This window comes from Onychomys torridus, unplaced genomic scaffold (assembly GCF_903995425.1).
Source record: "Onychomys torridus unplaced genomic scaffold, mOncTor1.1, whole genome shotgun sequence".
Taxonomy (NCBI): domain Eukaryota; kingdom Metazoa; phylum Chordata; class Mammalia; order Rodentia; family Cricetidae; genus Onychomys; species Onychomys torridus.
In genome coordinates, this window is record NW_023412439.1 from 1 (window position 1) to 13,097 (window position 13,097).

General features: G+C 38.7%; 1 pseudogene; it reads left to right on the top strand.

Annotated features, from left to right (window-relative positions):
* The first annotated feature begins 9,277 nt into the window (after positions 1–9,277).
* LOC118575656 lies at positions 9,278–12,732 on the top strand (annotated as a pseudogene).
* Positions 12,733–13,097: the final 365 nt, after the last annotated feature.

Here is a 13,097-nt window from a genome sequence, read left to right on the forward strand (position 1 = left end):
GAGAGATTAGTACCCAAGAAACACAAATTGCAAGCAAGCAATTACCAAAAAAATTGTGAGAATAGACAGAGATAGCCGGCAACCTGGACAGTCACCTAAAAGTTGGTAGCACCACTGTAGCTTCCATTCTGACTACAGTCCTAGGATATATGACAGATGATCTTTAAAAGCAAGAATTTTGGAAAACCACCTTACCTTGTCTTGGCAAGGTTTAGTAGTCTCTTTTCCTTGTGTCTCATTCATCCAGAAAGGACAGTTTGCATACTGTCAGCAGTTGAGGCAAGGGCATTTTGTGCCAAGGAGAAGACAAACTTACAGAAGAAGTGTCTTAGATCCCCAACATCTCTCAGGAGTAGATCAGTGCTGCCAGGAGTTATTGTGTCTCTCATCAACAGAATTATAAATTATCAAAATAATTAAATGCCATAGTCTCTAGATCTTAAAAATGTTTGAAAACTACCTGTCCATCTGACCTGAGTTCCTGTAAATCTGGAAAACTTACCTAACTTAACTATAGATATGACAATTTGGATGCCATGATTTGGGTGTAATTATAGTGAGAGCAGCACATGTGTCCACAAAGCCTTCTAGAATAATGTGATTAATTCATACTCTAAGATTTGGTCTTTGTTCATTTATGGAGGTATTCCAAAACATTTGTTTTATCATCTTTTTTTGAGTTTCTGATCCATCTATCATGGCTGTTCTATCATCCAGTGCATTATTGTTCTTTAAAATAGGCATTGGATTATTTTACTGTCCTGCAGATGAATTTCCTCCACAATTACTGGAAATGACAGGACCTCATTAAATCTGGGGGCCTGTCAGAGGCCCTGTAAGGTGCTTTCCAATGGTAAAGTGTTACCATGTGTATCTCTTGTTGATCTGCATTAATTGGTCCACTGTCGGCGTTTGCCACATCTTTTACATAATCCAAGAGGTTGAGGTCTCCTCTTTGGGTTATTTCTATAAGAAGCATTGCTTCTAGGAGCACCCTGAGAGTAATTTCTTCTCATGACCAGGTATACCACAGTTAAAATACTTGGATGCCTTCTTCCACATATGTTTTCACCCTCCCATGCCCAGTCAATCCATAATACTTATTCTATTTCTTCACCTCCATTGAAATCCACATGCTCTCCATCATGTCTTCTATACCTCATCTCGCTGAGTCTACAGTCTGCAGCTGTGTTATCATGTATTTAGCAAATAAAATCCACATATAAATGAGTACAGACCATATTTATATTTTGGGTGTCCATTATCTTGCCTAGAGTAATTTTTTCTAGTTCATTCCATTTGCCTCCCAATTTCCTGATGCCATTTTTTAAACTGCTGAGTAATACTTCATTGTAGAAATGTACCATATATTTTCTTTATCAATTTTTTCCATTGAGAGACATGTATGTTGTTTATATTTTCTGGCAAATAAAAATAGAGCAGCAATGAACATGGTTGAGGAAATGTCCTTTTGCTAGGATGAAGCATCCTTCAGGTATATGCCTAAGAGTTGCATATCTGGATCTTGAGGTAGAATTATTCTCAACTTCATGAATAATAACTACACTGATTTCCATATTGGCTGTATAAGTGTCCACTCCCATCCAAAATGGAGGAGTGTTCCACTTATTTTGCATCCTCATGATGGTTAACTATCAGTTGTGTTACTGATCTTCAACATTCTGACAGATGTAAACTGTAACCTCAGTGAAGTTTTGATTTCCATTTTCCTGATGAGTAAGCATATTGAACATTTCTTTAAAACATCTGGGACAATTGATATTCCTCTTTGGAGATTTCACCATAGGGGAATGTGGCTGGCTAAGGAAACTCACCCTGACCCTGGATCTCAGAACTAGGAAAATATGGATCAGATCAGGGCAGAAAGAAACACAATTTGGCTCAGTCAGATCAGAGCCATCTCTGACCCTGGCCAACTGACTTGTAAAACCAACCAATCACAGAGCAGGACAGTAGAACCCTGGGCCCCAAGTCAACCCCTGGTTGACTCTGCCCCCAAGACATCCTGTGTAAACAGCCCTGCCTGGTCAGTTAGGAAAAAAGGCTGTTCTTTCCACTCCGGTGGAAGAAGCTACTCTTCTGGACTCTTCCTTCCCAAGTAAATATCTTTCTCAAAAAAAGTTTTGGATATGAAGGTCCTCATTCACTGGCATAGACAAAATCCTTGCTGAGATATCCCCCAATGGACAAAACAAGGGATATAGCTATATTTTTTTCTAGACCTTCCTGGCCCATAGTCAGGACAAATCTCTCTCACCTGCCAGTCTCATAGCCTCTCAGACCCAACCAAGTAAACACACAGAGACTTAAATTGCTTATAAACTGTATGGCCACAGCAGGTTTCTTGTTATTTAATTCTTATATCTTAAATTAACCCATTTCTATTAATCTATAAGTTGCAATGTGACTCACAGCTTACCGGTATCTTAATATGTTGTTTCTCATCATAGCAGCTGGCAGCATCTCTCTGCCTCAGCCTCCTACTTACCAGAATTCACCTCTCCTTGTCCTGCCTATACTTCCTGCCTGGCTACTGATCAATCAGTGTTTTATTTATTAACCAATCAGAGCAACACATTTAAAATACAGAACATCCCACAGCAAAGGGAAACTGAAAGAGTAGAGCAAGAAGGAGCTGAGATCTTCTCAGTGGACACAGCAAGAGAGAGTTGTTAAGTAACACAGAACTGAAAAGTGACACATTTCCCAGATCCAGAGAAGATTGCTACATTTCTGAAGAGTATTCCCCCTTTGCAGAGTGAAGCAAAAAGAGAAACATGTTAGGCTAGAGAAGCAGATCTCTGCCAGGAAGCTCCTTTAAGTGGGGACTGAGAAAAGCTCAGCTGTAGCATTTCTCCAGGAGAGGAGCAGGATTGCTATAACCTGTGGGTAGACCATCCCCCATCACATCAAGTATACCCGGACATTACCATAAAGTCAGGATACCCTTCCCTGCTGAAGCAATTCCAGGCTTTACTTTCCTGAGAAGTCAGAAAATTGTTCCTTCCAGGGTTAGGCTGCTTCTTTGCAGTTCCAAGCATCGGAGATGTGCCAAACTCCAGGTTTCTGGGACACATTCAGGGCAGAGCTATTGTTCTGAACAGAATCAGGTCTCCAGGATACCTCATCCTCCAGGGATGAACTGTCTCCTTGCAATTTAACCATCAGAGGTCTCCTAAGCAGCTCATAGTGGAGCCTGACTTACCATGTAGTCAGGACACATCTCCCTAGAGTTGTAAAACTCACATTTCAGTGCTAAAACCCCGGGGCCAAACCCAGAATTGTTGCAACCAATTTATCTGCATTTCTGGTGCCAAAACCCAGGAAAGAATCCCTTGGTGACTGTGTTCTCCCCTTATGGTCTGAGCCACACTAGAACACTGTCCCTTAGCTCCTGTCATTCTCTATTGACCAAACTTCCAGCTGGCTGTTCACACAGCATTCCATCCAACAGTGGCAATTAGGTGAGTTCCCCTTTTGGTCAGTGCAAACATTTCTCTGGGTCTGAGGAAGTGACCAGTGAGTGTCTGACACCCCTTTAATACTCTTGCAAGTGGAGGCACTCCCAGCCATGATCTTTAAAACTGTTTAAGACCTTAAATGAAAACAGAAACATTAAAGAAAACAGAAACTGAGGTTATTACACAAATGAAAAATGTAGGACTAAAAACAGGAAGTACGGAGCCAAGTTTCACCAATAAAATAGAGAAATAGAAGAAGGAATATCAGTCAAACAAAATGACACCAGCAGTTCTGAGGGATATTCAAACAGTGGGAATGTCTGAAACCCAAGCAGTTTTATGAGCATAAAAATTAGTAAAATGGCTCAGAGACTGTTCCTGTAATAATTTGACTAAGAGTGTGGTACCTATTTGCCCATAATGAAAAAGAGTTGATGAGCATTGGAAAATAAACAAATGATTTAAGAAGAAAAGGAGCCTCAGGGAGTATAATGCAGGTAATTCCAGAGTTCAAACTTTTTATTCCTGTGGATGAGGCCTTCACCCTAGAGCTGAGTTTTCACTCACCCTCTCTTCTATAGAAGCCCTTGTACCAGGCACCTGAGTGTCTCCATTGGCTTAGTTAGGCTTTGCTGGACCCCTGCTGAGTTGAGTGACAACCCTCTGAACAGCTTGGTCCCTGTTCAGTCCTCCCTGAGTCAGGGGACCCTGTGACTACAGGCTGAAGTGACTATTTCCCTCACCTCTCATCCATAAGAACTCTGCACTCCATACCCTCCCATAACACCTTGGGATGCCTCCTAGAATATCTCATGCCTTTATTCCTGGTACCTAATTTGAAAGGCTCTGAATTTATTCACTTGTGCAATAAAGTTTAGCTTAATTATCCTTTAGATAATGAATCTAAATGGCTGCATAATGGCACACTAGATACCAATATTATACAGGATCTTTACAACTATTGTGAGTGATTGGAGAAATGGAAAGAGACCCTATATGTAAAAGGCTTCTCTTACCTTCACTCTAAGACTTCCTTCTGTGCTCTCTGTTCTCCTATCCAGCTCTTTCTAGCTATGAAGTCATAACAGGAAGAAACAATTTCTTTTGATCGAGCTAATGAGCCTCCCCCCTATAAACCAAAGCCAAAGCCCACAGCTTCCTCTGTTCCAGTACCTTCAGTTTTCCTTTCTCTCTCCTCAGAAACAGGTAATGTTTCCTTCTCTTTATCTGAGCTCTCCAAAAAAAAAAAAAAAGGTTAGGGTCCTATACTGCCAATTCTTCCACTTTTATTAAAGAATTACAGTACTTTATCCAATCCCATGACCTTACCTTTTACAATACTTACATGACCCTTACCAGCAATCTCCTTCTATAAGAGCATAGGAATGTCTGGGATCAGGCTAGGGTCCATGCAGATGAACTCCATCAAACAGATAACACCTACGCAGTGGGGATTAGGGGAGTCCCAGACCAGAAGCCTGAATGGGATTACAATAATCCAAGAGACATCCTACTTAGGAATAGATTTGTAACTTGTCTCCTAGCTGGTCTCCAAAGGGTGGCACTTAAGGCAGTAAAGTATAAAAAAAAAGGCAAAAGGGTCATCTAGGAAAAAACTGAAACCCATCTAAATTCCTCAATGACTTTACAAAGGCCCTCTCACAGTGAAACAACCTGGATCCTGAGACCCAAGATAGAAAACACCTCCTTATGAAGCCAACCTTTTGGTCACCCATTACTGTCCTTTCTCCTCACCATCTGTCACACATTTTAACATATAAGGGCCTTCAAACATTACCCTCCATCAAGTTCTCTCTTTTCAGGTGGCATTGGTAGAGAACACAGCACTGACTTTTCAACCATGTCCACCTCTTAACATCTCAAACCTTCTCTCCCAACCAGTCCTGGAATACTCCGCATCACACTCATGCATTAAGATGTAGAAGAACTACTACCTTATCTGACACATATGAAGGAAAGAGCACTACTTCAGGCCACTTACACATAGTATACAGATAGCAGTGCCTTCATATATGAAGGAGTATGTGGAGTAGGATATGCAATGGTTTCAGATACCATAGTAGTCAAAATGCAAGCTTTTTCCAGCCCATACCACAAATCAGCATGCTGAATTGATAGTTTTAACTCATGCTTGGCAATTAGCAAAGAGACAATCCCCAAAACTATATACAGACCACCAGCCTGCCTCTAGTCTCACAATAATGAGACCTCATGAACCTGTGAAGGTTCATGTCCCACTCCATCAGGTCGTGTTCTACCTCTTCTCCTTCTTCCCATGCACTCATATTGCTATTAAATTCTACATTTGGAGATTTAAGGTTGAGGAGACATCTACCCAGCTGTTCAACCAGACCACTCATGCGGTAGGGTCTAGAGACTTCTGGAAACATAATGCATATGCAAGAAAAGACTCTGCCTGTTATGGAGAATATTTTACATTCTGATTAAGGACCCATGGCATCCCAACTGAAAAATGGGAGTCATTGCAAAACTTTAATATAGCATCTATCAAATCTGCCCACCAGATATACTCAAATTATAGAGGGCACAAATTCCACTCTCTCAAACCCTAGGAATGGAAAGAGTGAAGTGGTCCGAGATCCACAAAGGGTCTTACATCCTTAATGTTACTCCTGTTTTTGATCCCACCTCCTTGTCACACCATCTCTTGTTTCAGATCCTACCTACCACATATCAGCTGGTGAATGATGCTGAGGCTGACCATTTTGGAGAATGCTTGTTATGTGTCCCTCCATAGTAAAATACTCATCCATTTGTGGCCTCATCTATTGTCCTATTGGATTCTCTCACCTTACCATTTATTAATTGTGCCAAGCCAAATGTCACTACTAACCCTTATCTCTCCACATTCTTCTTTTTGACACTATAGACTGCTTTAACTCCTTAGAAATACTCTCTGTGGTACTCTGGATTCTGCAGGATAAAATAGTACCATTACCCTTGGTACTAACACCAAGCCCCTATGTCCAAACATTCACAATGCCTCTATTCTCTGTGGTACTCAGGTTTATCACTGCTTACCTGCTAGATGATCTGGGACATATGCCCTGGTATTTCTGTTTTGAAAATTATGGGTGGTACCTGGTGACGAACTCTTGCCAATTAGCATTACCAAGTTCATAGCAGCAAGGCATGACAAACAGGTCATCCAAATATTCTTCCTAGCAGCTCTGGGCATAACTGCAGGTATAGCCATTGGCACAGCAGGACTGATTACTCCTCTAGTTATTTACTATCAGCTTTTCTCACAATTCATGCAGGATTTTCAGCAGGTAGCTCAGACCATCCTTACTCTTTAGGAACAAATAGAATCACTGGCTACTGTAGTAATACCAAATCCAAGAGGATTAGACTTACTCACAGCATAAAGAAGGGGTCTTTGTCTCTTTTTTGGGGAAGAAAGTTGCTTTTATGTCAATCAATCAGGAATAGTGAAAAATAAGATCCAATAACTCCAGATGGTTCTCCTAACTCAGAAACAGCTTGATGACCCCAGACAGTAAAGCACAAATAGTCATATATGGAAATGGATGCTACTTTTCTTATCCCCTATTTCATTCCTTTTCCTAGACCCTACTAATTGCACACTGCCTCATAAACTTCTTGGTTAGATTTCTTCAACAACAGATCCAAAATATTTCTGACTAAACTCTGAACCAGTTAATATTACAAAATTACCAGCCTCTATCTACAAAGCCAGACATCTGCTAAACCTGGTTACATCCTGAGAAGGAAGATCAAGATTGTACCAACAACCTTGACATCCTAATTCAGAAGAAGGCAATCTAGCGATAACTTTGCCCATTTTCCAACCTCCAACTGCTTCTTACTCCTTACAATCCCCAGCTGTTTATTACCACTTCCAACCCCCAGCTGCTTATTACTAAACAAAACAGGGGGAGATGTAGACTAAAGGGAAGGTGGCTAAGCAAACCAAGCCTAACTGTGAGCCCAGAACTAGGGAAAGATGGCTCAGATCAGGGCAGAAAAAAACACAGTTTGGCTCAGTTCAGATCAGTGCCATCTCTGCCCTTGGCCAACTGACTTGTGAAACCAAGTGATCACAGTAGAACCCTGGGTCCCAAGTCAACCTCTGGTTGACTCCACCCCTAAGACTTCCTTTGTAAACAACCCTGACTGGTCAATTAGAAAAAAAATGGCTATTCTCTCCACTCTGGTAGAGGCAGCTACTCTCCTGGACTTCTTCTTCCCAAATAAATATCTTTTTCAAAACAGTTTTGGGTGTGAAGATCTTCATTCACTAGTGTAGAGAAGATTTTTGCTGAGATGGCCTTCAGTGGACAAAACAAGGGAGAGCTGAAAGAGCAGAGCAAGGAGTAGCTGAACAGAAGATCTTTACTGAGTTGTCTCTCAGTGGACAGAGCAAGAGATAGCTGAAAAGTAACACTTTTCTCTGCAGCTGGAGGAGATTGCTACATTTCTCAGGGGTTTCCCCTTTTGTAGTGTGAAGAAAAAGAAGCAACATTTTAGGCTAAAAATGCAGAGCTCTGCTAGGGAGCCCCTTAAGTGGGTGGAGAGCAAAACTCAGCTGTAGCAGCTCTCCAGGAGAGGAGCAGGATTGCTATATCCTGCAGGGAGTACATTCACCTTTACACCAGGTATTCCATGACTTTCCCTGAATAGTCATGATACCCTTCCCTGATGAAGCAGTTCCAGGCATGACTTTCTCATGTTTTGTTCCCCATGTGACATTGAGTATTATTTTTTCAAAATCTATAAAAAATTATGTTGGAATATGATGGGGATTGCATTGAATTTATATATGTAATTTGGTAAGATTGACATTTTTACTATGTTAATTCTACCAATCCTGAGCATGTGATATCTTCCATCTTCTGATATTTCCCTCTCTATCTTTCTTCAAATACTTGAAGATTTTCTCATGTAGGACTTTCATTTGCTTGGATAGAGTTACACAAATATGTTTTTTTTAATTTTTGTGGCTATTGTGAATGAGGTTGTTTTTTTTTTCTGATTGCTTTTTCAGCCTATTGATAATTGATATATAACAGGACATGTGATGTTTTTGAGTTAATTTGTATTCATGTACAACACTGAAGCTGATTATCAGCTGTAGCAATTCCCTGATAGAATTTTAGGGTAACTTATATATTCTATAATAACATAAGCAAATATCAATAGTTTGTCTTCTTCCTTTCTTATTTTTATTCACTTGATCTTTTTAAATTCCTAGTAACAGGATGAGCTTGGGAAGAGCAGCAAACATCTACAATGGGTTGAAGGTCATGATCTATCATGTAATTTTTGATATGCTCAATATGGTCAAGACACTTTGTATACACGAATGAAAATTTAATTAATAAAATCTGTTAAACTTTAATCCTTCCTTAATTATCCTTTAACAATTGGAGTATAAAGTGCCAGCCTGTAGCTATTTGGTTCATGGACTTTTTTTTCTTCATATTTCTCCAGAATGACAATCCCCAAACAAAGGAAGAGCAGACTGAATGTCTAGCACTATGTTCTAGTTCATGGATAGCATTCAGGGATCACAAGAGCCCCTTATGTATTTTCACATAGAGAAAACTCTTATATCAGAATGATCTATTTAGATGATTTCTGGAAAAGCTTTCATCGTTAAAGATCACTTTTCCATACCCTGACATGAATAAATATAGAAATAATACACAAATGTAGAGGGGCATAGAAAAAGGTTTGCTTCAATGGCTTTGAACATTTCATATTCATAACATCCTCCATGACGTTCTTGTCTCATTTTTAGAATACCAACAGAGAAATTTGATTTTTTTCTGGCATTGATTTTTGCTACTGCAGAGATCAACATGAACCCTTATCTTTTACCCAACATGTCTTTGCTATTTTCCATCCTTGTTGGCATGTGTTCCGATACATTGAATATAATCAATCTAAAACATTCACCACAAGCAAATTTTTCAACTATTCCTAATTATGAGTGTGGAGTGTCTACATGTGATGTATCACTTATAGGACCATCATGGAGTACATCTATAAAAATGACAACCATTATCACATCTCCAAAGGTGAGATAGAGTCATAAAAAGTAGAGATAACAGCTTGTCTATGCCAATTCCAAGTTTCTACAGAGAATGAATGAGCAGCATGAGTTGGTGTGTGCTGATGTATATATTCTAAATGATTAAGAAATCACTTTTTGGTGTGTCACTGACATTTCTTTGTATTACAAGAATAGATGAACTGGTGGGGGGCAGAAATGCAAAACTTTTGTTGAACATTCAGACTTGTAATAAATACTCTAGAATCCAATAGAATTAAAACACAACATTGACAGGTTAATCTAGCTGTCCTCTGTAGGAGTTCTGGAAGGTGAGTAACACAACTCATATCTATGAATGAACTTCCTGCTTATCATAATCCTCACATTGCTTTCTTTGTTCTTCATCCTTCAGATATTCTTTGGACCATTTCATCCTATCCTGAGTGATAATGTCCTATTTCCCTGTGTCTACCAAATAGCACACAAGGATACATGTTTGCCCAAGGCCATGGTCTCTTTGATGCTTTATTTTGCATGGACCTGGGTAGGGCTGGTTGTCTCAGATGATGACCAAGGGATTCAGTTTCTCTCAGACTTAAGAGAAGAGATGCAAAGAAATGGAGTCTGCTTAGCTTTTGTGAATGTGATCACAGATAACATTCAATTATACACAGCAAGGGCTGGAATATATGACAAACAAATAATGGCATCATCAGCAAAGGCTGTTATTATTTATGGGGAAATGAACTCTACCCTAGAAGTCAGCTTCAGAAGGTGGGGATATTTAGGTGTACAGAAAATCTGGGTCACCACCTCACAATGGGATGTCACCACAAGTAAGAAAGATTTCAGCCTTGACCCCTTCCAAGGGACTGTCACTTTTGCACACCACCATGGTAAGGTTTCCAAATTTAGGAATTTTATGCAAATAGTGAACATTTCCAAATATCCAGTAGACATTTCTCAGATGAGAACAAAGTGGAATTATTATAACTGTTCAGTCTCTGAGACCAACTTTAGTTCAATGAATTATTATTCATTCAACACTACATTAGAGTGGTTATCAAAACACAAATTTGACATGGCCATGAGTGAAAGAGGTTACAATTTATACAATGCTGTGTACGCTGTTGCCCACACCTACCATGAAATTGTTTATCAACTAGTAGATTCTCAGCCTATAGCTGTACTCAGAGGAATATTCCGTGACTGTCATCAGGTAAATTATCTTATTTTCCAACATGCTTAAATCATTAATTTTTAAATAGCCCCACAAATGTTCATATGTATTGTCAGGGACGGTTCTCTCAATACAAAGATTTATATTTCTCAAAACTCGCTAATAAATATTTTATTTTGATAAATGGTCTTCATAAGATTAACATTCAATAGATGACAAGTTTTTGTATGTAAAGCATTTATTTTTGTGAGAATGTCACTCAAAATTTTAACAAATGAGTTCAATATTGGAAATAGTCACTGAAAATTTTATCATAAAATTGTTAAGTGACAACTAGAAAAGAATATCTTTCTAGATACACAAAATATGTGCTGATAAATGTCATAAATAATTATTTATATGAAGTACCAATTAGGTATGTAGACAAATAATAAGGACTGCTTGTTGTTAATACATTTACCTTTATCTCTTATACCTATATTATGTTGTCATGATAAGTATTCTATCAGTTTCTTTCAAAATCTTCCAGTTTTCTCACTGCTTAAATTTACAACTTTTAACTTTTTAAAATTAATTTATGCTACACACACATACACAAATTAACCCTCACACACTTAAGTAAAATCATCCCTTTGGACAGTTTTCATGCAAGTAACAAATTTCTTCTAGTTCCACCATGAAAAATGCACATGAAGTATAAAAAATGTAATTCCACGTGTGATATCTTATATTTAACTATATGGGATATCTTTAATACAGTTGTCTTTTCTGGAACACATTGAAACTTATGGGTCATTCACATTGTCACTTTGACTTACTGGATAAGCACAGGTAATCATTTAGTGATGTATCTCACTTAGATGGCTTCTTTGCTGAAGAACAGGGTATTTATGAACCCTATTGGAGAGCTGGTGGACTTGAATCTGAGAGGAAAACTGTGTGCAGACTATGACATATACAACATTTGGAATTTCCCACAAGGCTTTGGATTAAAGGTGAAACTAGGAGGTTACTCCTCCTATTTCCCACAGAGCCAACAACTGCACATTTCTGAAGACTTGGAGCAGACCATTGGAGCAACACTTGTGAGTACACCATCATTTTCATTCCTTGCAGTACATTGGTGCTATAAAAATGTGTGGGATTAGAGTGATGGCTTGGTGGTTAACAACAGTCATTGCTCCTGAGACAGGCCCAAGCTCAGTTCACACAGCTCTGTGTTGGATGGTTCACATCTACCAATAAATCCAGGTCATGGGGATACAATCCTTTGGGCATCCAGGAATACCTAGGGTTGTATTTAAATTCATCTCCTACCACAGAAACAGATATACAAAATTAAAAAAAATAGATTTTTAAAATTTTGTAACTAGATAGAACCCATGAAATTTTGTGATTCTGTGTGAACATCTTTATAGTTTAATCAAGGAGAGCATGTAATTGTTTCCAGAAACATGTTTCTAGATCCCAAACTTTTATTTTAACTTAAAATTTTAAGCCTGTGAGAAATTCCTATCAGATGACTAGTTTTCTTCATTCCATGACTTTATATAATTCCACCCTGTCTTCTCCCCACCTAAGTCCTTATCCTTGATTTTGAGTTTTAAACCCTTCAGAAGCAATGCATTTCTAATAACCATGCCTTTTGGATCATTACAATCAGGGAAAACACAAGTTCTATTCTCTACAATCAAACTTAATACATACAATGTGACTAAATGTAATAAATATTTTAGGGCCTTCAACTTTATTGCAGGTTTATAGAAAATGCTCAGATACCTGAATATACTATGTAATGCATGGTAACAGAACAATATTTGTAACGTGTGTCTGTTATTTTATTTCTTTCAGCTTCCGACTTCTACATGCTGTGTGACATGCACTCCTGGATTCAGGAAATTTCATCAGGAACACACAGCAGACTGCTTCTTGACTGTGCCTGATGCCCAGAAAATGATGTTTCCAATGAGACGGGTATGTGTTTGTCTGCAGAAGACATTGCTGAAACGGTATGTGTTCTCTTTTCAAAACTAGAAAGATCCTGGATGGAAACTGAAGACATAAAATATGTGATTATAACTGAATGATTTCTCTGATATCAGCCATAATATGAACTCTTGACAGAAATTGAACTGTCCTCCTTAAATGACACATCTTGCTCACACAATGAAGGTTACACATTTTATATTTTCAAAAAAAATGTTTTTTTTCATTTAAGAAAAAAAATTCATTCATATTACACACCAATTAGAGATCCCCCTTTTTCCCCCTCCAGCCTCCCCACCAACTTAACTCCATTCCCCACAACAAGAAGGGAAGGCCTCCACTCAGCTAGGGTTTTCTCTGCTCCTCAGTGTTCCTGGGAAAATACAGT